This window comes from Balaenoptera borealis, assembly GCF_965194805.1.
Source record: "Balaenoptera borealis genome assembly, chromosome: 8".
Taxonomy (NCBI): domain Eukaryota; kingdom Metazoa; phylum Chordata; class Mammalia; order Artiodactyla; family Balaenopteridae; genus Balaenoptera; species Balaenoptera borealis.
Genome location: NC_138865.1, coordinates 22902476 through 22929069, shown reverse-complemented (window position 1 = coordinate 22929069; position 26594 = coordinate 22902476). Strand labels below are relative to the sequence as shown.

Below are 26594 nucleotides of genomic sequence, written 5' to 3'. Positions count from 1 at the left end.
TGAAATATTTGGATTATTGGTGGAGCTTTTCCCATTTTGTTTTCTACATTCACTATTTAAAATATGCTTCTTACACATAGAAGGGCAGCAAAATGCAATGGCTCTAACAACTTGCAAACATAAAATGTTAATTAAAATTTGTGGCTCTCAAAGTTTCTAATGGCCTATAAAATTCATTCTGCTATCAGAATTTCAGTTTCTGTTCTCTTTTCTTGATTGTATCTCTAATTATAGACTATAAGCTAAAATAATTTTATTTTTATATTTTACAAGAGCTATAAAAGAAAACCACCAAATGTTTAAAAATATAAATGGCTTCCTAAGATTGTTGGTGCAAATACTATTAAATAATTTGGTTTCACTATGAAGTGAAGACTTCTAACAGAAATGACTGTGCCTTTATTTCATGGATTAGAATTTAGGGAAAATAATTTCAAATACTGATAAGGTCTAATTAAATTATGGACATAATTCCATCTGTAGGTGATGATATTACATATTCATTTTCTTTTTTATCTAAATGGCACAAGAATGTGACAGGAAAAGGTGAGTTATCACTCCATTTTTTGAGTATACATACAAGTTTGGTCTCTTAATCTTACATAGTAGTTAAGAAGTCGAAATGATGACAAAGAAGAGTCAGAAATCAAGACAATAGTGATACTAATAGCTGCCATTCATTAACTAGCCCCATACACCACGCACTGAAACTCCACTTTTTACCACAACACTGAAAGTTACCATTTTATTTTTTTACCAGCTTTATTGATGTATATATATCATATATATTCCCATAGAATTATATGTTATATAGTATAAATATACATATATATATATACCATAAAAGTCACCAAATTTAGGTGTAAAATTCAATAGTTTCTAGTAAATTTGTAGTGTTGTACAACTAAGACCACAACCCAACTTTAGAACATTTCCACCCCCGCATAAAGATCCCTCGTGTTCATCTGCAGCCACTCTTCATTCCCACTCCAATTCTAAGTGATGACTAATGTACTTTCTGTCTCTACAGATTTATATTTTGTGGATATTTCATATAAATAGAATTTTATAATCTGTGCTTTTTAGAATTTACTTATATCTGAGGTTCATCTGTGTTGTAACATGGATGGGCATTTGTATTATTTCCACTTTTTAGCTGTTGTAAATGATCTGCTATGACCATTCATGTACAAATCTTTGTACAGACACACATATTTTTATTTCTCTTGGATGGACGCTCAGGAGTTAATTTTCAAATAAGTGAAAGCGGCATCTTTTTATATTCCCTTGAGCAACGAATGAGGGTTCCAATTTCTCCACATCTTCTCCAGCACTTGTTATTGTCCAGTGTTTTTATGTAGTCATTCGAGTGACAGTGAATTAGGATCTCACTGTGTTTTTTACTTGCATTACTAAAATGTCTAAAAATATTGAGAATCATGTATGTGCTTGGTCATTCCTATATATGTCTTCTTTGATGAAATGTCTATTCAAAAATAGTTGTTTATTTTTTATTGCATTTTTCTCTTCTGGTAATTGAGTATGCTTTTAAAATATATTTTAGATACAAGTCATTTATCATATATATGCTTTGGAATTTTTTTCTCCCAATCTGTGGCCTGTTTTTTCATGTATTAATGATGTCTTTTGAAGTTCAAAATGTTTGAATTTTGATGAAGACCAACTTATCTTTATTTAATCACTTGTGCTTTTGATGTTGTATCTAAGACTTTGCCTAACCCAAGGTCACTCTTTTACTTTATTTTTACTGAAGAGGAAACTGAGGTTTGGCAAGACCAAGGAGACACTTACATGCAAGACTGTGTTCCTCTGCAGGATATTGTCCCTGCACGACCTTCCTCTCCACTCACTGCTACCAGTGTAGAATTCAAGTGAAGTCTGATACTGGGCCAGGTTTTTTGCAAGCTGAAACGTTTCTACAGGCAGCATACCCATTTTGAGTGACTGAAGTTCACACAAAAGGACCAGATGTGTCTATCCAGAAAACTCTCCTCTAGTTTCTTCTGTGTACCTTTGGGATGAAGGTAAGAAACGTACCTAGAATATAATTTTTTACTAGGGAGTTTGAATGAGATAATGCAACTCTGCTTTTAGAGCATGAACTTGTTGATCAGCCCTGTCTGCAGCTGGCTGAGCTGTGGTCCTTACTGGGGAGGGAGGAACCTCATCATGGCATCCTGGTCTCAAGTGGGCCTTCTGGGTGTATGAAGTGTGAGATCCATGCTGGATACTCATGAGACGATATTCTATGTGAATTTGTCAACATTAACCATTTTACTTCTACCAAATTACTATTTGGAAGTTCAACTATGTACTCAAACTTGAAAGGTTCTGTAAGCAAACACATAGTACAAGTAAGTTTCTGAGGACCATTTAATCATCCCAAAATGGAAAATAATTTTCTTTGAGTTTAAGACCTATAAAAGTATACATTTAAGCTCAACACTGTCCTCTAAACTTTTAAAAAATTTTCTATACAAAAAATTTTTATATGAAAATCAAAACAAATGATTAAATTTGGAGTGATCAAAAATTTCAACTGTATTATCAAATTAGAAAAATGGACTATGTATTGTGACATGCCAACAATTAAGGCTAATCGCAGTGTATGCTGGTTTGATGTTAAAACTGACCAGAGAAATTTTATGATGAATAAATTGTGGAGACTGGCTCATTTTGTATATTTAGAGAGCATTTCAAAAAAGTGTTCTTATGGGAGGCAGCCTCTAAGGTGACCCCCAAAGACCCCTATCTGCTTGTATCCCCACTGTTGTGTGATTCCCCCTTCCCTTAAATATGGGCTAGACTTATTGACTTCTTTCAAACAAATCGTATATAGCAGAAGCATGAATAGAGGTACTGCTTCCAAGATAAGTGACAAAATGACCTGCTCTCCCTCTCTTACTCACTTGCTCTGGAAGAAGCCAGTTTCATGCTATAAGCTGCTCTATGGACAGGCCCACATGGTAGACACTGGGCCTCTTGCCAACGGTCAGGTAGGCCCTGGGGCTGGGGAGTGTCATTCTCTGGCCCTGGGGAGTGGCCATATCTTCAAGGGATCCTCAGCAATGAGAATTTTCAAATCTACAGAAAAGTAAAAATATCCTTTAAATCAGTATGACTTTTGGAAAAACTAATTATTCCAATTAAATGGAGACTGGTCAAACCAAGAGAGGGTGAGTTCATTTTAAGTATCCCTCTATTCTCCAAGCATGTTACAGGTAAGGGCTAATGAGAAAACGCTATCAGCAGCCAATGTCACCGCACTAAACTCTGTGGGCAATGAGCTCTGACCACCATGCTGACATCATAATCTAAACAGTTCCTGGCACTGTTTTACTTGAGGGCTGCACTGAGGGACCAAGGATGTCTTGCTCATTCAAACTGCACATTCTTAATACTTGATGTTCTAACTACTAGAATTTAGGGGTTTATTTTATATTCTTGGTTCAGTGGTAGCTTACTTATTTAGCAAAGGACACAATTCAAAATCAAGCAATTAAAGGGAGCAAAATTTCTTATAACTTATCTCTCTTCAGTTATATTATAATGAATGGTTCTAAGCTACTAGGTATGGAGAACACAGCAATGATGAAAATGGAAATAAACAGGGTATCTTTCAAGGCAGTGCGACTCAAAATGTGCTGATGACTGCAGCATCAACAACATCTTGTATTAGAAAAGCAAATTCCCTGCCCCTAGTCCCAAAATACTGGATCAGAATCTCTGGGTCTGGGGGGGGTCCTCCCAGTGATCCTTACGTCCTCTGAAGTTTGAGAAACACTACACTAAAGAATTTGCTTTCAAAATGTGGCCTTGTCCTAGAACCAAGAGAGTCTCCAAGACTGGCTAAAATTTGATAGCAAATGTAATATAGAATTCTATATTTTTCATTTTCCATTCTGCTGAGGATTAGATGTTAGTAAACCAAACTGGACTTATGATTATTCATAATTTGTGGTTATTCATAATATTATGGTTATTCGTAATTTGTATTCATAACCTAAGATCAATTATTCGAGTTTAGTGTCGAAACCAGTTTCACTATGTATTTTAGAAATCTGGTTGCAAAACTCCTGCACTAGAAAATAGTCAAAAGTTCCACGTTTTTTCAAGAATGACATTTGGTTATCAGCGCATCATCAGTATACACAGTGGGACTGGTGAAATCTGTTGCTGACTGAGAGGCCAGATTTAGAAGGAAGAATTAGGCCTCATTAGGTATAGTTAAGCAATGAGATCATGCATCTAAGAGAAAAAGCAATAAATCTTTCTTTCTTTCTTTCTTTTTCTTTCTTTCTTTTTGTTTTTATTAATATTTCTTTGCCTCTGTCAAGAGAAGTGTTACTGCCTGGGACCTTTCCTGGTCCCCAGGTTTTGGAGGATCTGAGACTGGAGGGAATAAGGATGGGGGTTGGTACATTCCCCACCTTGAGTTCAAGGATATGGAGGGCAGTGCTTTGTGTGGGGATGCGGGGGAGGAGTAGGTCTGATGGTTCAGGACTCAGAGAAGACTGTGTGAGGAGTTTCTGGAAGGAAAAGAAGTTTGTTTTTTTTTTTTTTTTAAAAGCACTTTTCTTTTTTTTTTTATAGCTACTTTATTTATTTATTTTATTTTATTTTTGGCTGTGTTGGGTCTTCGGTTCATGCGAGGGCTTTCTCTAGTTGAGGCAAGTGGGGGCCACTCTTCATCGCGGTGCAGGGACCGCTCTTCATCGCGGTGCGCGGGCCTTTCACTATCGCGGCCCCTCCCGTCGCGGGGCACAGGCTCCAGACGCGCAGGCTCAGTAGTTGTGGCTCACGGGCCCAGCTGCTCCGTGGCATGTGGGATCTTCCCAGACCAGGGCTCGAACCCGTGTCCCCTGCATTAGCAGGCAGATTCTCAACCACTGCGCCACCAGGGAAGCCCGGAAAAAAGAAGTATTGAGACAAAATTTCCCTTCTTCCCCAGTGAGGCTGTGAGTCCCTCTGAAAAATTCTTTGCATTTCTGGAAACATTGTTTTTTTTTTTTTAAATCTGTGCAGCAAGAGTAACTTTTTCTAGCAAATAAAACTGTGAACTGGAAAAATGAATAATCAAAAGAGGAGGGCCTAGGTGGGAAGGGGATTTGGTGATCCCCAGGATCAGCCTGGCATCTTCCTATCTACCTGCCCAATTTAGTATCTTTCAATTCAGTCATGAAGGGGTTTCCAGGGCCTCTAAAGTGGATGTGCCATATGCCCTGACCTGGGAATTTTGCTCTCTCCTTCAATTTAAGACATCTTTAATCCACCTCTCTCTTCTCCCCAAATTTCAGTCCTCCCTGTGTTATGGTCAGAGATGGTCCCTTTCTCGTGGATTTCTAGGATAGAGACGTCTGCCCCTTTCTTCATACTCATTCCCTTTATTCTACTGCCCTAAGTCTGATGATTATGTTTACCTTTAATTCACCGGGAGGAGGATGTCATGAGAAGGTCGGTGAGGGCCAGGCCTGGGGAAGCGCCACTGGACTGAGGAAGGAGGCTTTGGGTAATATTTCAGAGAAGAGCCTCTGGAAAGGCCGTTCAGTGGGCTGCTTCCTGCCTCTTCCTCAGCTTTTATTTCCAGACTCCATCTACCTCCTCCTTCAAGAATCTTCTGCCTCAAACTAACCTTGCTGCTGACCTCAATCTCATCATCTACTACCTTTAGAGTATCTAGATTCACTGATTCCCAATAACTGATCTCTTCCCTTTTCCTCATTTCCAATAGTTAACAGTTTCCGTCACCTTTGAAATCCCCTTAAAATGCTGATGTCTGTCTCCTAAAACCTGCCATGCTCTTGCCTACCTCTGTTTATCCTGTGTGCCTAGTGGCCCCTGCACATGTCTTTCCCACCAGAGACAGGGAGGTCCCTGTCCCCTTGCTCATGCTATGCTCTCGGCCTCCTACACGTGTCTGCTCACGTTACTATTCTCCAAATTGTCAGTCCTTCTTTAAATTTATGTAATTCCGACACATGCTTAAGAACTAGTGATTTATTTTCTAGTCTTTAAAGTATCTACCATGACCTCTACCTAGTTGAATACTTTTTTTCCCCAGATTCTTTCTGCACTTCTAGTGAATTACAAATGGTTGCAAGCCATGATTTATATACATTTGCTGTTGGCCATTGGGCTATTAACAAATGATATATTGCTGATTGAGATAGCAACATTTGGAATATATAAGATGGTTTTTAGTACCTGATAAATAGAAATTGTCCCCCAAATAGGTGTTACGTGGTGAATAAGAGGTGGTGGGTATGCAGAATAAATCTGATCCTACTGAGAAAAATATTTCTGTATTGAAAAATCACTGTGAAATGCAGGTAAGAGTCGGATCATATTCTCTTGGAATTGGTAAAGTGCTAGAATTTTATAGGTGACAGTGAGTGGCCTGGGTTTTCCCTTTTTGCATCTAATATTCCAGACTTGGGTCTGGAGAAGTCAGCACCCATAAATGCCAATTGGAAAAGGCAAAATAGTGTACACAGTAAAATAAAATCCCAATAAAAGCCTGTTCTCTCTAGCTAAAGGACCAGAATAAGTGAGGCCTAAAGATACAGAAAACTTTTAGGCAATAACTGTTCTACTCCCGCCAAACACCACAGAAAAACTACAGCCCCCTCCCCAACCCTACCAGCAAAGTCCAATCTGGGAGTCTAGACTTCCACCCCTGCCAGTCTGCAATGAGGCACCCCAGTGCTAACTCCCCCAGGCCCTGGGTGTCAGAGAAGCCCTGAAAAGGTATTGCCAGAGTCGCTCCAGATCTTTGCTCAAAACCCATCTACCCCCAACTTTAGTAGGAGTGTCCTCGCTCACAACCCTCCAACCCTCCCCACCCCAACCTTTAGCAGGAGTGAACATAAATCCTTAAGCTAAAGGGTCCAGAGATAAGAAAGGAAGCTACACACACACAAAAAGAAAAAAAAGAAACAGATGGAGCCGCTTGAGACGAAGATGGCAACGAATCTGACCTCCAACGGACCCTGAGTCTCATTATATGTTGATTTTACTACATTAGCATATTAAATGACACACCTACTGGTGGCCAGGACCAGACATTAAGGACCAAAAATGGATATAAAGGGGGTGGTACCCCACTCCCTCAAAAAAGCCCTGCCCCTTCCCTGGTTAACTAAGGCATGTGTCTCCCCATCCTCTGCCTCACTCCTCTTCCCTTTGTCTTTACTCTTTACAGTTAAATCACTTTCACCAGGTGGGTGAGAAGTTGATCTATGAACTTAATTCCTTCTTCTCCATTTTTTTTTTTTTTTTTGCCCATAGAATAAGGCTTGTGCTGTGTGGATCTCTCGTTATTCTCCTACTCGAAAAAAAGAACCCTGCCCCGCTGAGCTGGGCCTGAACAAGGTCCATATGACTTAATTCTGCAACATAAGGAGCCAGGATATTCATCCTCAGCAGGTGGTAATGCCGGTGGTAATGAGTGACCATCTCAGCAGTGTCCCTGAAGACCACAGAGACCCTGGACTTCCACTTCCACCCAGCAAGAACAAGGCACACTAACCCCTCCCTGCAGAGGTGGTTTCAGAGTCAGGACTCTCACCACCATCCAAAGGTAATGAGGCTCTTCCGTGATGTCAGGTTAGGCAAAAGGAGGAGCAGGAACAAGGCACCCATGCCCCTCCCAGCAGGAGGTATCAGTGAAGGTCCAGTGGGAGCCAGAAATCCCAACCCCACTGAGCAGTAACAAGGAACCCCTCGCTCCCTGGGTGAGAAGAGAGACAAATCCAAAACCTGGAGACCATGACCTGGACCCCCATTTCCACCAGGCAGTAATGAGATGGCTTGTCATCCCCTGCTAGAGTGGTGTCAGAATAGGCAAGTCAAACAGAAAATTTATATGATATCCAGAATCTCATAATGTAATACTCAAAACACCCAGGTTTTTATTGAGAATCACTCGTAGTAAGAACCAAGATGATCACAACATATATGAGAAAGGACAAAGACACTCAATGGACACCAACAACAAGATGTCAGACACAGTGGAACCATCTGATTCCAACATTCTTGCATAGCACTGATATTTCATAGGAAAATAAAGAGATCTGATTTATTTGCAGCAAGAACATTCAATAAGTAGGAAATGGGAGAAAACAAAACCACTGTCTTAATTTACTAAAATCTTTACATTGTTTTCTAAACTGCTTTGCAGAGTCTTGCATTAAGAATATGAAATTTAAAGCTGTAGGGAATCCAAAAGGGCTACAGCAGTCCGGTATGAATCATAAGAATTTCTTTATTCCAGGACATGTTTTACTGCCTGGGGTATCTACTACTACGGTCTAGAGTTTGGGGAAAGTCCTTAGCTTACCGTCTTGTGGATGTGGATAAATGATGTGGAAGCACTCATAGATTATGGGAAGTTGCATCCTAGACCACTGGGTAAGCTTCATAAATAACAGTGTTAATCACAGAGAACAAGATGGTATGAGATACACTATGTGACATTGCCATGGACCGTAAACCTTTTCAGACAGGGCTGGATGGTGAAAAGGAGGAACCACCCCCGAGTCAGGAGGACCTGGGTTCTGGTCTCAGCTCAGTGCCTGACTGAAAAGAAATTACTTAATCTCTCTGATCATCAGTTTTTTTATCCAGTGTGTGAGATGAGGGATGTCAAAGCCAGTTGTAAAATGCTATCATTCTCACTACTCAATATAAATACCTACAATCTTCACAGTTGTCTTACAAAACAGAACATGTTATGCATATTCAGGATTATTTTGTTACAACTACACAAACAAAACAATCTATGTGTAAAAATGGTATTTAAATTTCTATGAAGACAGTTATGTATTTTAATTTTGATCTTTTTCAGTAGTGTACATTTTAATCTCCTTAAAAGTACCTTTTATGGCTATCGCATATATACCCCAGGGTTGGTTAACTCAGAAAGCCACTAGACTGATGTCATACACATTTGATCTGACGTCCCATCGTGAATTCAGTTTTTCCATTTGTGAGGGTCTCCTGATCCTAAGAGGCTTTGCAGTGGCACACCAGGGACCGGGTGTTGTCAGATCATGGCATAAGACCCACATCTATGAAACAACTACAGTCCAACTCCAAAAAAAGATGTAAGTGGCATGTGTCAAAGAAGAAATAGAGTTCTATATTGCGTTTTAGGTTTAAAAGCTGTCAGAAGTATCTTATTTGAATTCACCTTGTCATAAACAAGGTAGCGGGGAGGGAACAGAGAATCACTGTTTCAAAAGCTAGGAACCTCACTGAAATCATTAAGATGTTGTGAAACAAAGCTTTGGCTCTGGTGTACAAAGAAGCCATTTGAATGTGTTTTTCTGTATCTTCTGTAATACTTTCCAGCAGATAGGGCTCACTTTTTCTTGTTGTTATTGTTATATTACTTTTCCCCAATTGTTTGTTGGCATTATTGCTTTGATTTGTCTTTTAAAATTTGCAAAATAACGTGTGAAATTTATGCAGAAGACGTAAAGAATAAAAATAAATGAACGCTCATGTGTAACCACTCTTCCTAAAAAGAAAACTTACCCATATCTTTGAAGGTCTCTGTTGGTCCTTCTTTAATCCTAACCTGTTTGTTATTTCCACTGTTTTTCTTTACAGTTTCGTCAATATGAATATACTGCTAAATAAGATACTGCTTTGGCTTGCATATTTTGAACTTTAAAAAAATGGAATCCTACTGTATGTATTCTGCAACTTGCTGTTTTGCTCAGTGTTACAGTATTCATTATTATGAAAATTTTACTGTAGTCTATAGTCATTGCTTTATTGTATCCCTTATAAAATTATATTAAGCAAACGCATCCATTCCAATTGATTGGATTGTTTTTCCCCCATTTTTGACATCACAATAAAAACAGCTATGAATATTCTTAAATGAGTTTTCTATATGAAGGAGCTGGAATTTCTCTAGGTTATATACAGTGCAATTGCTGTGTCAAAATGTTTACACATTCACACCTACTAAATTATGAGAAACTGTTTCCCAAGGTGGTTGTAACAATTTACATCCCCACACGCAGTTTAAAGACAATGTCACCTTTTTAAAAATGTGCCCAATTTGGTGTTGTTTGGGAAACGGTATCTCACTGTGTTTTAATTTACATTTCCTTAATTACTAAGGCAGCACACAAAGAAAAATAATTTTAGTTAGTAATAAATGCCAAGAAAAATAAACAAGTCAAGGAGAAACAGATGGAAAGGGGTTACTTCGGAAGAAGGATCAGGGGCGAGGTCTCCCCACGGAGGGTCATCAGTGTTAGAAACAAGTGACGAGATGGGGTGAGCCAGGTAGTGAGGTAGGGGCAGGGGGCTGCAGGGCAGAACAAGTGGGTTCCAGCACTAAGAAGAGGCAGAACAGTCTTTCCTTTTAAGTGCTGAAACTAAGTATTTTTAGCTGATGCGTTAGAGGACAGGCCAGAAGGATCTCAGCTAGACTGGGAGATTTAAGCAGATGGTGTTGAAGAGAAAACAGAGCTTTGGGTATGAAAAGGGGGTGTGTAGGGAGCCATACATGGTGCCTATTTATTCTCTTAATTAGGATCTGAATTACTTTGCATTATATATAAAAAAAAAGAAAATCACATGTGAAAACAAATTTTTAAAAATCCTTGAAAAAAATTAACCTGTCCTGAATTATGCAAATATTTTAAACTTAAAAGAACAATTAAGATCTTTCTAGATTTACACAATTTAAACAAATTTTGATCTATTGAATTTAAGATCTGTGTGGTTTTATAGGACAATGCCCTGTCTGTGTTAAATCTAGATGAAGCATTTCCAGTCCTTTGGAGATGCCTCTTATTATTCCCCAAGTTTTATAATCTGCAGTCCCAATGGGTCATTCATTTTCTGGAGTGAAAAATAATCCTTGCTTTCCTACCTTGAATGTTAAGCTGAGTTGAGTGTCGCCATTAATTCCTAGAAAAGGATTCACTTGCTATTGATCAGTGGAGTCTAGAGGAGCCCAGAGGAAATTTTCCTTATTTTTCTTGTTGGATCACTTAGGGTTCTCTTGCAAGCAGATGCCAAGATGAAATCAGACATGTAAGCGATCTGCCAGGGAAACACCTGTGGAAGATAAAGAAGTGATGGAGCAGGAGTAGGAGGGAAAAGCATTCAAACTGCCTTGCAGATCAGACACCTGTGAAAGGAGACAGGGAAAGGGAGGCTTGTGGAAGAAGAGCCTCAGACTTCAATGCAGCTCTGAGAAAGTCTTGGCTACACGTATAGGGAGTCCCGGAGCAAAGGCTGCCAGCTATGGTAATCCCACATAGGGCAGGGACGGCCCTGTTCCATTATCCAAACATTGGCTGGGAGCAGCCTGGGGAGAGCACAGCCTCGGTGTAAAGGCTGTCAGGGGTCCCAAAGGTCCAGAGGCACAGCAGCTGGAGGCTGTCACTTTCTCACACTCCTCACAGTAGGTTCTTTTGAAGGGTGAGTTGGAAAATATACCTCCTTAGCTGCCACTTAGAAATAAAATATATCAAATTTGCTATAACAAGATGCTTACAGTCTTTGATGTCTGCATAACAATGAAATATGATAAATACATCTGGGTTTCTAACCAATATGCTGATCTATCAATTGCCATGTATAAGAATAGCTCACTGGTTTTCCTAATGATATTGAAGGGAAATAAGAATGATTTGGCTCAAGAGATTATTTTAAAGGACTTTGTTTATAAACAAATTAAAACCTCACAGTATTTTTCAATAAAGAATATTCCATTTGGTTTATATTTTTAATTCTCCAAAACCCTTCCCTGAATGAGCCTGCCCCCTGCCCCCATGAACACATTTGGTTTTGGTTCCGTTTGATTTACTAATTTATCTCAATAGTTATAACATCAGATTTATTTTAAAATTCCTTCATAACCATTTAGTGACAATTCTTTACTCTGATTATAAATAGAAAACAAGAAAATATTGAAATGTATATTTGTGCACGTGTTGTGGTCTATGTCTTTTTGTTTCATTTCCAACTCCCAAACTTCTTGGCTATTCTGGTTAGTTTTTACATGGTTTAAACAGAGGTTTTCTGTGCATCTCAAAAGTTTTCCTTATGGAACGTTTTTCGACAACATTTTGCTCGATTAATTTAGATGTGATTTCCCAAAGGGCACCTGACTTGAAAAAATTATTTTATTCATTCAGGGATTGACAGTGCCCAGATTTTAGGAGCACAAAAAAACCCCAGAGAATATGGGGAGGAGTGAAGTAAAAACTGCAACATAGTTTTGAATTTTGAGTTTTCACCGTGAGTATATTTCAAAGGTATCTATGTACATTTTACTTTTAATACTCTGAATAAAGATGTGCAATCTAAACAAGTTCAGACTGACTACAGTTCAGGGTTTTAAAGCATGTAAACTCTTTGGGGAGCTTTACCTTTATAAACCTTGTAATAACAAAGCCATATGAGTCCTACAATCATTATTCATACTTCTTAGTTTCTCACAAGGTAAGCATTATTGACTCTTCTTTCTGCAGAGCATACCTCATTTTAAAACACATTGAATTACGGTTATCAAATTGTGTTATAGTAAATAATCTTGTTTGGTTAATGTACATGAAAGGCTAATTGTGTGGAGATAGAGAGCAAAGTGTTGCAATTTTGCCTAAGATTGGAGAGGGTAAAGGTTAAATTGTTCCTTGAAAACATAAAAACAGAGAGCAGAAAACAACTCTCAATACTATTCTCTGCCATCTTCTTCACACAAGACATATATTATGTCAATGAAATTCAGATAACTAAAAAGCCAAGTGAAAGCAGGTATAAAAATCTCCTATCTTTCAGTTTACCTTTTCTTAGATACTGGCAGGTTTGTTATAACTCAGTGGGTAGCATCACCTGGAACATAGAATTTACTGGTTGTGATTTGTTGTGTTGTTCTAGCTGTAGCTTCAGGGTTTCAAATATACATTTTTACTTATCACAGCCTATCTTCAGCTTTTATTATACCACTTCACAGGTAGTATAAGAACCTTACAGCAGTGTACTGTTTTCTCCCCTTGGGCCTTTTTGCTATTATTATCACAGGTTTAATTAACCACTTATACATTTTATTTACCCACCTATTGATGGATATTTGGGTTGTTTCACTTTCTGGTTATTATGAATAATTCTGCCAGGAACAGTCATGTGTGAGTCTTTCTGTAGACATAATGTTTTCATTTCTCTTGAGTAGTTACCTACTAGTAGAATTTTGCTAGGACATGTGGTAAATTTCTGTTTCACAATTTAAGGAAGTGCTAAGCTGGTTTCCAAAGTGGCTGTACCATTTCACACTCCTGCCAGCAATGTTCCTCTCCACACCCTCACCAATATTTATCTTCTTTCTCTTCTCTGTTAGCCATTCTTGTGGATGTGACTGGGGTTTTAATTTGCATTTCCCTAATAGCTAATGATATTGAACATCTTTTCATGTGGCGTTCACCATTTGTATACCTTCTTTAGGGGAAATGTCTATTCAAATCTTTTGCCCATTTTTAAATTGAATTATTTTGTCTTCTTCTTATGGCGTTTTTAAGAGTTCTTTATATATCCTGGCTACAAGTTCTTTATCAGATATAAATGGCAGATATTTTCTCACAGTCTGTGGCTTATCTTTCCACTTTTTTTTTTCAGTGTTTTTTCCAGTTTATTGAGGTATGAATGACAAATAAAAATTGTATATACTTAGGTTGTACAAGTGATTTTTTTAAGTGCCATATGTGATGATTTAATATACATATGTATTGTGAAATGATTACCACAATCAAGTTAATGAACACATCCATTACCTCACATAGTTAGCTTTTCCTAGTGAATTTCAAGTGTACAGTATAGTATTAACTAACTATAGTCACCAGGCTGTACATTAGATCCCCAGAACTCGTTCATCTTATAACTGGAAGTTTGTACCCTTTGACCAGCATCTCCCCATTCTGTCCACGTCCGAGCCTCTGGAAACCACCGTTCTACTCTCTGGCTTTATGAGTTCAACTTTTTCAGATTCCATATGTAAGTGAAATCACACAGCATTTACCTATTTGTGTCTGGCTCATTTCACTTAGCATAATCTCCTCCAGGTTCATGCCAATGGCAGGATTTCCTTCTTTGTTATGGATAAATAATATTTCATTATATGTCTTTATAGATATATGTGAAATATATATATGTATTTGAATATATCGCATTTTCTTCATTCATATAAAACCTCACATTACTTTTTTTAATTTACAAACTAAACCAATATAGAGGCGTATTCTGTAGTCTCCTTTTTCTATTTATCTGTAAGTACAGTGATTCTCTATTGTGCTCCTATCCTCAGGCACCCTTAATTGGTTTACTGTGAATAGGGTTTCTTCTGCATGAACACATGCTAATTATTTATTTGGAATTTCTCACACAATAATTGCTATCCCTGACCCAGTGGTCCCAAACCACTCAGGTGTCTCTAGAATGTTCTGTGCCTAGTGACGCTGACATACAACTATGGAAACCAGCCCTCCTTCAGTGTTTATTATGTGATGTTCAGACCGCTCAGACTTGTTTGCCTCATTGCCTTTATTCCTATTAATACCACATCCCATTAAAGCAGAAAAACACAACAACTGGATACACATAAAAGAGGTCAAGCTTAACTAAGAAACTGGTTCTTTATCCCTCTCTTTGTATCTAATGTTTGGTTTATCTAATTTACAATAGGAAATGGGGTGAATTGGCTCACTTACTAAAAGCAGAAGTCAGTGGAGAAGAAAAATTAATTAGTCAGAGCAAGGGTTCAGCATGCAGTAGCAGGTTGGCCATCTGTGCAGGAGAACAGAAAGCTGCATTCCTGCAGGAGGTCTCTCTAAAGGAGGCCATGCAGCCCAAGGAGGCGCACAGAACTCTAGAACCGACATACATTCATGCTGTGTGTGACCTGCCTTTATCTAAACCTCTTTCTGTCTCACTAGAACTTCTTACTACCTGGCATGATTTACCCAGCATTAGCCCCAAAATTGCAGTAAACTTTCTGGGAAGAGAATAACTTTCCAGTTGGAAAACAGTATTCTTTGCTCTCCCAGTGGCCTTACCTTCTGGGCCCCTGACTCTGCCTAGGCACCTCTGCCCCTGAATTGCTCTCACTGACCACCTGACTTTCTTTTGCTTCTGTCAAGATCCCTAAGCCCCCTTTAATGGAAACACAGAGTGTTCAATGACAGTTGCAGGAATACCCATCAAAAACGGAACACAAGTCACTGACCTATTAGAAGACATTGCAAACCAAATAATTAGCTATTCTCAAAATCAAAGCTCACACTGGAAGCCAGAACTCCCAAAGCCAAGGAAACTACCTGACTGACAAAAATGTTAACATAGCCACTTCCCAAGAAAATTTGTCCTCTGCCACCTACATACTTCCCCTTGCTCAATCTTTTTTACAGATGGGAAACTCTACTTAAGGAACCTACGGCACAACAGCCTGCTAAAACCTGAGGCTGAACAATCTCATTGGAAACAAGCTGGATGTTTTGCCACTCAGATGGATTCTGGAGACACCCAGATGGCCACTTGGTCTCTTCTTGGTTACTTGCCGAAAATTTAGTACACAGCATCCATAAGGTTACACATCAGGACAAAGGGAATCTTGAAGATCTCTTTTACAAGTATTGGTGGGACAAGGATGAAAGCTAACTCTTTTATATGGCCCAGGGATGATGTATTAGTATTTCTATGCTTTTGTCCAATGCACGGCTAAAGTCGTAGAACTGAAGCTCTCTATTTGTGTCTGTCTGTATGTATTTTTGTCTATGAATGTGTAGTAAGTTTCTACCTTTGGATGGTATTACAAAATTGCACTATGAAATTTCTTAAAGAGAATTCTGTTTTGATTAGCTTAAACATAAACAAACACACATAAATTGAATAGTTCTAAAATTACCAGAAATTAAGGAAACTGAACTTCTGATATTTTCATGTGCTTAAAAATGTATTCTTATGGAAACTAACTAAAAAGTTTGTAAAATTCAAGTTTACATAATTAAGGCAAATCTTTGTCAAAAAAGACTAGCTTAATATTATTGGTTTAATAAAAACAGCTATGTTTTCAACATCATACATTTTTATTCTACCTGGATATGCTCTTCCTAAACTTATAAAATTTTTCTGATTGAATAAACTAGCATTGTATCTACCAGATGTTTCAGATTATGAAAAATGTAAATTTTTGTTTAACCAAATTGAATCATTATTCAAACCAATCTTATCTTAACAGTGCTTATGCTTTGTGGTATGAAGATAGTTTCCAAGATCTTTAGGTAACTTAAAACGTTAGACTTATGCTAAACTGAGTTAAATAATAGTATTCTTTAGATACCTATACATTTTTAAATAAGATAAAATACTGAAAATTAGTTACTAAACATAATTTTAAGTTTATATGATTTTGCCTCTAATTTTCACATGGAAAAGAGAGGGTACAGACTTTTTACTTACTATAATATTTTATGTTAATATTTCTCTTCTTCATTTTAGAATCCCTCTTTTAAGATGCCTGATCTCCAGAACTCTAAAACGCTCATCTTTTCCACTTCCTCTCAACAATTGTTCAAATGATTTTGCAGGAACAACGCCAAACAAGAGTCTTCAGGAGATTATTCCTTAGACCCAGATTTGCCCCACTCAAAGGTTTATGATTGCCTCTGTGTTGTTCAACAATGAATGACATTTCTTGGTCATGAACAAAACTGAGGCCCAACCGTTTTGAATTTTACCTGTGATTTGTGATCTCAGAAAACGGCAACAGTTAAGAAATCACCCTATCCTCTGTTTTCTGAAATCCTCCACCTTTTGTGTACCACAAAGAACCACCCCACTTAAGATAAGATTTGCTACCCAGGCCTTCTCAGGATTCCCCTAAGACCTGGAGATCACTCCCTTGTTTATCGGTGACCAGGGAAACACCAACTTTTCCCCTTTTGCCTTAACCTGCTGATAAGACCAGGCACTGATCTCTCAACTTCCCTTTCTTTGTTCCATGAATGATTCGCTGAGCTCAGAACTGTTTGTCCTTCTAAAACTAGCCAGACACAGAGATGAACCTTCCTGTTCATCTAACTGACTGAGACTTCACCTAATTGCAAAATAATTCCAACTGTAAATCAGCCCCACCTGTAACTTTTCTACTTTCCCTAAAAAAGTCTAAGGTAAAAACCACCCTGCAAGACATTCTGATCTTCTTATTGCAAAAGCCTGAATAAAATCAATCCTCTTACTTGTTTTGTCTTTGAAAACATGAATCAGGGCATATATATCCAGCAATCTATGTGGGCATATTCTGTTACATACATTAATGGGGCATACATAGCTACAGTGACAGCTGTATTAGCATCCTAAAAAGAACTAAATAATCTATATAGCCAAATGAGGGACAATGCGGAGAGAATCACCTGGAGTGGGGTGGAGAAACTGACTTAAATGTGCTAATTTTTCCAGGATTTTTTACTTTTCAAAAATTAGGAACTGAGGGCAAGAGATGCACCATTAATTTATTTGAGACAGTTTCATAATTAAGCAAGTACACTTAAGGAACATATTAAACTACTACTTTGGGAATAATTTTAGAATAACAGCAAAGTTGCAAAAATAGTACAGACTGTTCCTTGTACCCAGTTTCCCCTAATGTTTCCATTTTATCTCCTCACTTAAGAGTGTAAGCTATACTTCTTAAATTTTTTATGGTTTCCTTAGAGTTTACAATATGCATTTTTAAAATAATCTAATCCCACCTTGAAATAACACTACACCACTTGATGGGTGCAGGAACTTTATAACATAGTATTCCCAATTCTTTTCTCCCATCCTTGTGACGTGGCTGTCATTAATTTCACTTATCCATGTGCCATAATTCCTTAACACATTGTAACTATTGTCCCTTAAAACAGTTATATGTTATCCATTAGGCCACCAGGGCTGATAAAAGTTATTTTTTAGATTGATTAAGAAGCAGAGAACTCAAGGATTTAATTTTACCAGCATTCATTTCTCCTTGGAAGTTCCTCCTTTATGTAGCTATAATTTTCTGATCTTTGTCAGTTGTTCTGTTTTTAATGTTTGTGGTAACATAGGTGCCAAAGGCTTCAAATTCCTCTAATGTCCTTGTTTTTGTCTCTCCTCTTTTTTTTTTTTTTTTTTTTTAATACTTATTTATTTGGCCGAGCCGGGTTTTAGTTGCGGCATTCAGGATCTGGTTCCCTGACCAGGGATCAGACCTGGGCCCCCTGAATTGGGAGCACAGAGTCTTAACCACTGGACCACCAGGGAAGCCCCTTGTCTCTCATCTTGATTTGGGGGTTTCCCTAAGTACTGTTGCTCAGCTTGAGTCTGTGTCTTGCAGTTCTCTTGGCTGTGATCTACTCTTAACTATCCTGGAGGCCTGCGGGTGTGATGGTGAACTGTGCGGGAGGGAAAACATTCTATAATCTTGCAGTAAATCCCAGTCTCTAGTGGGACTCTGTTTGAGGGTGTGGCCTTCACAACTGTTTCTGACTCTCCCCGAGGATATGGCTCTTTCCCCTGCACCTACGCCTTCCCTTGGCTGCAGCATTTCCTTGAAGCCCTATCCCCTGCTGACATGTTCCCCCAACACACCGCATCACATGAGAAAGGAAGGATGTAGAAGGCTGAATTGGGGGAGAATTTATTTCCTCTAGCTGGGATAAGATTTCAGAATTGCACTCTGGCCAAGTCCTTTCTCTGGAGAGTAAGATTCTGCTACATAGAAAGCTCCATTGCCACCCCTTCGTCCCCACCCCCTCCAGAGCCACCTCGGGCACCTCTCTCCATCCTCACCATGAGAGCCTGCAGGGGTTCCTGGAGGTAATGCACCCCAAGAGTCTGGCTCCCAGGATTTTCTCCCTCTCAACTAGTCATCCTTGGCTTCCAGCAGTTTGTCAAAATTACCTTTTAAGTCATCCTGCTCGTCTATGGCTCCTGCTGCAAGTAAGCAGATCTTGGCTCCTATATCTCTCTGGATGTGCCTGGCTCTCCAACTTTCGGGGTGACAATTAGCCTTGCAACTTTAGTTCTTTGATGAGTCTATGAAAACTTGCTGATTTCCAGTTTTTCCAGATTTTCCTTATCGTAAGGATAGGAGTGATGACTTCTGGAAACTGCTTCTCTTAATGTTAACATCTTATATAACCATAGTACAGTTGTTAATACTAAGAAATTAACATTGGTACTACACTATTAAGTAAAATGCAGACTTCATTCTACTTTCACCAAGCTTTTCCATTAACGTCCTTTGTCTGTTCCAGATCCAAATAAGAATAACATGTTGCATTTAGTTACCTATCTGCCTAGTCATCCTCAATCTGTGAGAGCTTCTCAGTCTTTTCTTGATTTTCATGACTTTTTCAAGTTTGAATATCTCTCATTTTGCTTTTTTCTGATATTTTCTCATGATTAGACTTGGGTTATGGGTTTGGGGGAAGCATAGTACAGAGGTGAATGCTTTTCTTATGCATCATATCAGAGGGTACATGATTTCAAGATGACTTGTAATTGAGGATGTTATCAGGACCACTAGACTTAGGTGGTACCTGCCAGGTTTATTCACTGTAAAGTTATTCTTTTTCTCTCTCAAATCTCTGTTACCTAGAAACCCAACACTAAACCCAATACATGATCAAAATAAAACTCCACTTCTTGGAGGCAGGAATATCTAAATATCTTTATATATTATTTGTAATTTTTCTGTAATTTATTTTTCTGGTCAATGATTTATTTATATAAGTATGGACTCATGGACATTTATTTTATTCTTTGGTTTATAATCTGGTATTTGGTTGTTTGTTTTGTTGCTCAATTTGTTAAAATTCTCTAGTTTAATCCCTGGGCTTATAATTCATTCAGTCTGTGTCTGTTTTAAGTAAATGAATGTCAAGTTGCTGTTTCTCCCTGCAGGTGCCTGTCACTCTCTAGAGTTCCTGTTGGTTGCTTGTCCTGCAACCTCAGTTTTAGGAAGGGTTTGAAAAAAGTCATTAATTTCCAACAACACTCTTTCCAGCTCTCTACATCTCTGAAGTCAATTGTAAAATGTTGATACCTGCCTTTCCTGCCTATCAGGAACACCTTTCCATTTATTCAGAAAAATGTTTCAGAAAAACACCTGGTAAAACATGATCTAAGAACTCACATGAAAATAATGGATGTATAATTACAATATAATTTTTGACTCATTGGTTCTATGTGCTTTGAAGTCTTTTCATCCAGGCTGGTGACATTGAAGAAAATAAAAATGGAGAGATTATTTCTTAGTTTCATTTCCATTCTCTCTCTTTGCATCACTTCCATTTGTCCCTCACTTGATGGAACCTATTACACACATGAGGACCACGACTCTTGGCTTGTTTTACACCCACCTTATCAATCATGCTTTTTTGCCTTACAGCAATATGCTCACTCCCTGCTTTGTCCACAGTGGAGAACACAGTAAATTATCTAAAACAGAAAGCTCACATTACTCCCATAAAGCACAGAAAACAAGCAGGGGGAATGTGCATGTAACACCCCCATCAAGCAGCCCTCGCAGAGAGGTATAACAGTAAATATCAATGGCGATAAAAAGTGAAGGCTTTTCAAATGGCCACACCTCCCAGGATCTTAGAAAGAAATGCAACGTGCATTTAGGACTCGAAGAGGTTTAAAGGTCAAAACAGGTCAGAGAGAGTAGACCTAAAACCATCTTACAGATTTGAGCAATTACCTGAGGAAAAAACCCATTTCCTAATATACCTGACAGATGCTGAGGAAGTAGTAGGGAAATGTACCATCTTGTATGATAAAACACAATAAAAACGTATTCTGACAGGAGACCAATGACATTTAAATTGTAAAAAGCTGTTTTCGCCTTTCTCTCCAGACAACATTAATTAGAAAGAGATCCATACCTATGGCGGGTATTATCCAAATGAACTGGATAATCCGCAGACCACTTGAATTAATAAAAAAAAAAACTTTTGATTGTTGAGGGCTCAAATTATTTGTCAAAAAACAGAAAACTTAAGTTTCTCAACTGAATATTATCACAACATTAAATGATGACTCCAGAAACACTAAAATTGGAAAGGGAAGCAAAAAGTGTACTGTATATTAATGGCCTTCCTATTGTATCTTCAGCTTCTGCTGAAATAAGTAATGATTCAATAGGAGAGAAAGGGAATCTTTCTGAAATTCACCTTAATAACTGAGCAGCAGGCACTTCCTATACTTATGGCTTCTTTTATTACAGAGATAAAAATCATCACATAGGTCAGGGAAATAATCCAATGTAATACTGATTAATTTTTTAGGGGAGGGGCCTTTATTTAACACGAGGGTTCCTCTCGACTATACACACTATTCTAGTTGGATTAGGTTTTCTGGAAGAGTTTTCTTATTGATTTACATTCTAAACACATGCCCTAAAGGCTTCATAAGAAATATACATGTAAGCCTAGAAAAGTACTGAGCAGGATTAGGTTTTAGAGTTTGTTAAATACAAGAAACAACATTAGGATTGTCAAGAATATGATGCAATAGAAAAATAAGTCATTTAACATACTGGGTTACACCAAATTCTTTTTCTGCATCTACTAAGGTGATCATTGGACTTTCCTCCTTTATCCTACAAATATGATGTGTAATAATGATTGATTTTTTTGAATGTGAAAACAACCTTGTCTTCATGAAATAAACTCTCTTTAACGGTTTTTGTGTCCATTCCCATTTCCCCAAGATTTTTCACTTCTTAATTTCTGGCAGTGCTAGATTTCTCTCATCCTCTTTCATTCCTTCCACCTTGCTGGAATTTACACGCGTCGCAATCCAGACATTAGCATTGTGTGTCATAGCAGAGAATGCTGAGACCAAAGAAACAGGCAAACCGGAAGACTATGGTGGAGGTCGTGGCATAGCTGTTAATAAGACCAGGAACCTTTCATTTCAGGAAGAACCACAATCTCCCTCATAAACATAGATGCATAATTCATAAACAAATCATAAGCAAAATATAGCACAGTGAAGATAAGATCTGTGATACTAAAGTCAACACATACATTGTCTTCAGATCCAATGACAATTCATATCATCTGCGGTGCATAAATGAGCAAAGGTAGTGGGCTATTTCCCCAAACTGGTACTTTACTATAAGGATGAAGGCTAAAAAATTCTATTTGGTGGCATAATAATAAATACATGATGGTTCTTATTAGTTTTCTTTTATTTCCTCCTTAGTCCCATGCTGCTATGTTAGGCATATTTTAGTGCCCAATATCTACTTATTGGCTTATTGGAAGGCCATCTTCATTATACAAGGACAATCAGGTCACAGTTGGCTTGAGCTGTGTGGTATAAAAATACAGGACTAAGAGTCAAGGGACTGTGTGATAGGCCTATTTCTGCCACAAACTAGACATATGATCTTGGGCAAGTCACCTGGCTCAAACCCTACCTAGGCCTTGCATAGAAGAGGGACGCCTGGGCCCACAGAATCTCAGGGTTTCTCCATGTTGCTTGAATCTGCCCAAAACTGTCCCTGCTCTCCAGAAATTTGCTATCTAGGAGAAAAGTCAGACATATCCGTAGATGATTCCGCTATCAAGCAAATACTAAGTGGTTTGACAGAAGTAGGATGATACATGTGGAGAAATGTACTTTGCAGGATTCTCTAAAATTCTCTTAAAGGAAGTTTTTAAAGAACTACACTTTGAATCATGCTTACGATGTTACAGTACTGTTGTAAAAGTGTAGAAAGAAGGAAAACCTTGATCAAAACAGCAAAGTAGGGTTGAAATGCATATCATCAGAAGTTTCAGTGAAAAGTGATACACTGGGAATTTGATAGTAAGAACACCTTGACAAACTGCACAGTTATGGTCTGACAGTGCTAAGGGCAATTCTATTTTCAGACATGCTTGTGAGGCTCTTTTTTTGTGTTAGGTCCCACAGATATACATTATTTATGTCACACATAAACTATTAAACTATTAAATGGTCAGTATTTTAAATGGAACCATACCTGACACTTCACAAGTGTTATGTGTTTTTAAATACAAAGTAAATAAAATAACTCACAGTATATCCACTATCTTACTTGACATTCTTCTATATTTTTCTTAATTTGTTCCTACATCATTTGATGATAAGAGGCAATAAAGTAGCAGACTTGAATTTCAGTCCCAGCTCCAGAAAGAGACCTTTGTTTGACTTGTTAAGTATAAAGTTGTCTTATCTCTGGAGGAAGACATTAAACATGATTTTGGTGACTACTAAGAGAGTTAACTATGCAACAAATTATTCTGTGATCAAAATATGCATAAATTGGAAATAAATATACTAGCTTAGGGTAATAAGAACAACTTACACAAGACCTCTTTTGGTATAACCAAGATTATCTTTTTATCAAGTAAAAAATCATCTTTCCATAATCTGTAAGTGTTTGTATGTGTAACTGTCTAATACCTACAAAGGTGAATATCTAAGCACTCATGTGTACAAAAGGGTTCAGAGAATCAATAATTTGTACTCAGGAAATGATGCCCAAGACCCCCTCCTCGGGTTCCATTAATTGGCCAAAGTGGCTCACAGAATTCAGGGAAATACATATATTTACCAGTTTATCGAAGGATATGAGAAAAGATATAGATGAACATTCAGATGAAGAGATACATAGGATGATATCTGAGAAGGTCGCAAACTCAGGGGCTTCTGTCCCCGCAGTGTTGGGGTGTGTCACCCTCCCAGAATGTGGATGTATTCACCCACCTGGAAACTCTCCAAATCCTGTGCTTTAGGGATTTTTACGGAAACTTCCTCATGTAGGCATGTGATCAGTCATTAACTCCCTTTTTAGCCCTTCTCCCTTCTCAAGAGACTAGTGGGGTGGGGCTAAAAATGTCAAGCCTGCATCATGGCTTGGTCTTTCTGGTGATCAGCCCTCACCCAGGAGCCATCCAGGAGCCCACCCAGAGTCACCTCACGAGAGCAAAATGAAACCAAGCCCAAGCTCACTCTGCTCGCTGCACGACAGGCCAGTACATCAGGAGACGAGGTGTTGGGGTAAGGAATAATGACTTTGTTCAGAAAGCCAGCAGATTGAGAAGATGGTAGACTAGTGTCTCAAAGAACCATCTTCCTCCAGTCTGAATTCAGGCTCCTTTTAAACAGAGGAAGGGGAGGGGGAGGGGCCCACTGCAAAGCCAACCAGTGGCTGAGTGGGACTGCTGATGGTTGCTCGCTCATAGCCACGTGCCTGCCCCATCCCTATCACAAAAAGACACTTTTATATAAAATAGATAACTAATAACGACCTACTGTATAGCACAGGGAACTCTACTCGATACTCTGTAATGACCTATATGGGAAAAGAATCTAAAAACGAGTGTGTATATGTCTATGTATAACTGATTCACCTTACTGTACAGCAGAAGCTAATACAACATTGCAAATCAACTATAACCCAATAAAAATTAATTTAAAAAAAAGACACTCCTATCACCCAGGAAATCACAAGAGCTTCAGGAGCTCTGTGCCAGGCACTGGTGGCAGAGACCAATATATATTTTCCATTATCTCACAGAATCATATTGGAAGGTGATTCCTTGCATGCCCAAGCCTGATTTTCTAGGTCAAGATGAGACTCACATTTCAGTCATAAGTCCCCCTGCAAATGAAGCAGAAATCAGGACCCACCATGATCTCCACTGATTCTACTTGTCTAAATTAGGGACCTCCATGCTCCTCAGGTGCCCTAGTTGTTCACACTGAGGACTGTCATGCCCCAGTGACAATATCATAAAGGGTGAAGAGACTGTAATAAAAGCAACAGTAGATGCTAGAGACATGTTCTTGAACATGTACATTCATGACAGTATAGCCAAGTAAATATTTCACATATTAAGAAAAATTAACCAGCTAGTGATTAAAAAGTACAATCCCTAAGTGAATACCCAATTCCACCTGCCAAAAGGGATGTCCAATGATGTCATAGGGGATTTCCTATAAGACTCAAAGTGCCCTCTCTATAAGGTACAGGCAAGACTCGAAGCTCCAGGGTCCGGAGAGGGTAGGGTAGGAGGGGGAAGGCAAGGTGTATTCTGAAAAAGAGAATATGTGTAGAACACACTAGGGATATCAGAAAAGGCTACTGTAGATGACTTTAACCCAGGCCTTGGTCCTCCACTCCCAGTGTCTACTCTAAAGATGAGAACCTAAGCTCACCTAACCCATTTCTGACTTCTGGGTGTTCCACACATGTTTCTAAACTCTGGAGAATGGAGACTGTCTATTTTGGGCAGAGTGAGAAGAAATGTGGTCAAGACAATATACAAAAGATTTAGAGAAAATGAGGACATGCTTAATTTTTGGATTTGAATATACTGCATTGGTCTGTCAAAATATGTGTGTGTGTGTGTACAGTTTTTGTGAAGCTTTTCTAACTTCAGAAGTATAAAATGTTACTAACCCAAAACATATCATTTAGAGGTTAAATTACTTATCTTTTTGTTATACTTGGTTTTGTAAATTTGAAATAATCATCATTAGTTTGAATTTTTGTGTTAATTATTCTGAGTGAAGTCGGCAAAGGTGGATGGAAACTATAACAAATTAAATATTCAAAATTAAATAAGTATAAAAAAAGTTCTATTTCTGGGTTGATGAAAGTAAAAAACTTATTATATGGGAAAAGTGGTGTTCATATTTGCAACAATGTGGATGAATCTAGAGGACATCATGCTAAGTGAAAGCCAGATAGAGAAAGGCAAATACTGCCTATTATCAATTATATACAGAATCTACACAGAAAAAAGTCAAACTCATAGAAACAGAGGAGTGTTTGCCAAGGGCTAGGGTTGGGGGAAATAAGGAGAGGGTGGCAACAGGGTACAAACTTTGAATGAGATGAAAGTCTTAGGATCTAATGTACAACATGGTGACCAGAGTTGATAATACTGTATCGTATAACTGAAATTTGCTGAGAAAGTATTGATACAACTTAAATGTAAATATGCGAGATGAAAAAACGATGGAATTGTGAACAAAGGAGATTGTGAGAGTTAAAATCGTTGGGAAACAGCCAAAATCCTGGGAGAATTTCAGAGTTTCAAAGGCTATGAAAATGGTGGGTTCAAGCCGAGATCCCCAAGAGATCTGAGGAACCAGGAAAAATGTGATTTCCAGGTGGAATGAATAGAAAATTGACTAAGGTCTAGAAGACCCATGAGGGTGGAGGGATAGAGCTGTGGGGCGGATGGTGGGGAGGGGCCGTGGTCCAGCCTCCTCCTCTATTACTCCCTCCCCCACCCTCAGGAGCCCTTTGTGACCAGACCACAGCTCTATGATGTAGGCCTAGGACTTCAGTCCCCAAGTACACATCCTGTGCTCAGTTGCCTGAAGCCAGCAATGTGATTCAGATGATGGAGAATCCTCTCTTTTCTCTGAAAAGCACTTTTGATACTTGGCTGTACTCCAGTCGCACTTCCTGGGCGAGTGCCACCATCCTTGGCTTTCTGTGTGGACTGGGGCTCTATTTCCTGTTACTCTCCTACCTC

General features: G+C 38.5%; 1 protein-coding gene across 1 annotated transcript in view; it reads right to left on the bottom strand.

Moving 5' to 3' along the window:
- Positions 1-26594, bottom strand: part of LOC309633727 (uncharacterized protein) — a 1009062-nt gene that overhangs the window by 301829 nt on the left and 680639 nt on the right. The window lies entirely within an intron of this gene.